This window comes from Saccostrea cucullata, unplaced genomic scaffold, assembly GCF_032062105.1.
Source record: "Saccostrea cucullata isolate Sc308-1 unplaced genomic scaffold, CSIRO_AGI_Scuc_v1 ctg1038, whole genome shotgun sequence".
Lineage (NCBI taxonomy): Eukaryota > Metazoa > Mollusca > Bivalvia > Ostreida > Ostreidae > Saccostrea > Saccostrea cuccullata.
Genome location: NW_026924623.1, coordinates 1200 through 4300, shown reverse-complemented (window position 1 = coordinate 4300; position 3101 = coordinate 1200). Strand labels below are relative to the sequence as shown.

Here is a 3101-nt window from a genome sequence, read left to right as displayed (position 1 = left end):
GAATCTTTTTGTAAAATGGGAACTTACCAAGTTAATCCATAAGAAAGATATGGAACGGACACAAATAATGAAATTTTTCTTCCAGTGACCTTGAACTTCCCAAATGACCTGGAGTCAAGGTCATGACACACTCTTAGGTCATGAGCAATCTTTGTATGGAGTAGTAGATTCTAATGTTCCTCCGTAAGAAAGATATGGACCGCACATGTTTGCACAGCTAGACAGACGGACGGACGGACAGACAGACAGACAGACAAGCTGATTCCTATATACACCCCCCCCAAACTTCCTTTACAGGGGGTATAATGAGAAGTCGTGTCTGTTAAACACAAGACGACCTTATACTTATTCAAATGAAAATAAACCTTAACATCAGCAAGGCTTGTGAAAATGTAGTTTACAGCAACTTTATATTTCAAGTTTTATCTTATTTTACTATCAAAGACCAATCAACTGGTCAAATATCAATGCTCACTAAAAGTATCAAAGATATGAACGTAAAACAAGTGTTTTCCATTGAAAATGTGTGTCTCAGGAATGACATTGTGACAGACAGATAGACTGATGGTCAGCTAGTCAGACTGACAGACAATGGAGAAGTGATCCCTAAGAGTCCCCTTGCTATGCAGGCGACACAACTAGGCACCATTACAGCATATCTTGTACCTGATTCTGAGACTGAATTTTTTCTGAAGTGTACAGTCAAATATTTTACAGAAATATTTTTCTAGAAATAATAACATATCCTATAAGTGGAAATTTTATCGAGATGCAAATTTAGCGATTTCTACCAAAGTCTGCTAATTTATTTTTAGCCAGAAGTAATTTTAGCAATTTTAAAATGTTTACTAAAGAAGCTATTACAAATAATAAGACATTAATTTTTAGCAATATTCAATTTTAGCGATGTCAGCACCCTCTCTAATAATGCCAAAATTAAATCCTCGCTAAAATTCTACTTATACAATATGTTCTTCAAAGTACATTTATGCACAGTAAACAATAAGTATGACACATTTGATTTTAGATATTATCTATTTTAACCAACTAGAGCTAGAGCAGTATAATCCAAGTGTTGTCCACAGACAGATGGACAAAAAACAGGGTGATTCCTATATCCCCCTTCCAAAAGCTTTGATATCAAAATCTTAAACTTAGTAAGAAAATGTTATTTAGTTCACTGCTTTAAGAGCCATATCAGAAATCTGATTCAAATTGTTCATGTTCCCTTCAGCTGTCAAGTCATTTTCTTCACAGTCAGTGTTAGACCTCTGCCTTTTCACCAATGGCATCAAGATACATAATCAAGGTCTTCCTTCTATGAAATGGACTATCTTCATGCTCTTGAGAATCCTGGCATTCAGCTGACTTTCACAAGGTGTTTGGAAAAGTTGTCGTCTGAAGTTGATTCCACCTACAAAAGAAAGATACAAAATCAATCCAACTAACAACTTCATTTAAAACAAGTTCATTTTGACAAAAATGTTACTCATGCTGAGACAGTGTTTCACAGCCCTGAGCCAAAGTCACACCTTCAATGTCAAGGTCAAGGTAAAATTTGATGGAGTTTTCAGGTCTGTATTTCTATATGCCTCATGGAACAGCTTCACACTTGGCATACAATGCTCCTTATGATAAGGTTGTGTGACATGACCCTAACTCAATGTCAAACTTCAATGCTAAGGTCACAGTAGACTTCAATGAAATTGTCTTATCTGAAATGCATTTCATACCTGCCTCAAAAGCACAGCTTACATGACACAAATGTGCCTCATGATATCAGTCTTTAACAACCTTTGACAGAAGACCAGGTGAGCAATATGGGCCCATTTAGGCTTCTTGTCTGGGTTTAAAATATGAAGTTCATAGGTCAAATGGATTTAAGTTATTGAGTCACAATCCTTTCAAGTTTGAAGTTTCCAGGACATATAGCATTTGAGTTATCTCTCGACAAAGAAATGGATGAACAAAGTGATTACTGGTACTCTTTGAAGCTGGGCTCTTATGAACAAGCTGATGCTCAAAGTAGTTCTAAACAATTCAGTACATGTAAAAAATTCAGTACAAACCTCTATTTGTTCCATATGCTTTGAATCTGGTTGTACTTCATGGTTATTTGGTAGTTCACATAGCAACTCATCATCATCATGATTCTCCTGAAAGTATTTCATATCTGTTTACAAATTTACATGACCCTACTGCATATAGTTGCTGATTCTTTATAATAAACAAGTTGATGCTAAAAGTAATTTAAAGCAAGATAAGTTTGTGAAACAGTATGCCCCCAGCATCAACAAATATAGAGAAGCTAGTTTTAGCAACAAGATCAAGATCTAAAGGTTACTGACGTTGGTGTAATTTAAAAGAACTTAATTAGTGGATTATGTATACAAAATATGATCTCACAGTTCAAAAGTCATGGTAAAGGTTAAAGCTGACAACAGATAGACAGAAAGGACAAACAAAAATATGTTCATGCTCTTTGGGCATAATAATTCAGTACATGTAAAAATTTCAATACAAACCTTTATTTGTTCCACATTAATTGGATCTGCTTGTACTTCATGGTTGTTTGTTAGTTCACATTGCAACTGATTATCATCATGATTCTCCTGAAAATATTTTAGACCTGTTTACAAACTTACTTGAGCCTATAGCATATATAGTGACTGGGATATGATATAAGACATTAAACTGGACAAAGGGGATACTCCAATTTAGTCTCACATTTTCAGAATTATCGTATTCAGAAATTGTGCCCAACTTGATCAAGGGCTTAGGAGGAATAGCACCCCACCCACTCCTTACTTTTTGGGGTAGTCAAAATTTCTAGTAGTTAAAATTTATAAATCCTGGTTTCCCTCTCCTCCACTTTAAGGGTCTGGAGCAAATTTTGAAACCAGAGTTGAGTCTGTTATCCTAGTTTCCCTTCCCCTTTTCAAATCAATATTAGCAACCTCAAGTTTTGTCATCTTGTTTTAGTGTAGCTGCAGAACTGTAGCTCTCCGAAAAAATATATATTGATAGACCTGAGATAATGAGGTATAACGGGTATGGCTATGAATTTTTTATGAAATATTGTTTGAAATATTACTTATCAA

At 35.0% G+C, this 3101-nt stretch overlaps 1 long non-coding RNA gene across 1 annotated transcript; it reads right to left on the bottom strand.

The window, feature by feature from the left end:
- Positions 1 to 786: 786 nt before the first annotated feature.
- On the bottom strand, positions 787 to 2753 carry LOC134266876 (uncharacterized). The gene is made up of 3 exons (XR_009992059.1): positions 2526 to 2753; positions 2070 to 2156; positions 787 to 1414 (listed from the first exon to the last, which is right to left on the bottom strand). It is a non-coding gene; the product is annotated as an uncharacterized LOC134266876 (long non-coding RNA).
- Positions 2754 to 3101: the final 348 nt, after the last annotated feature.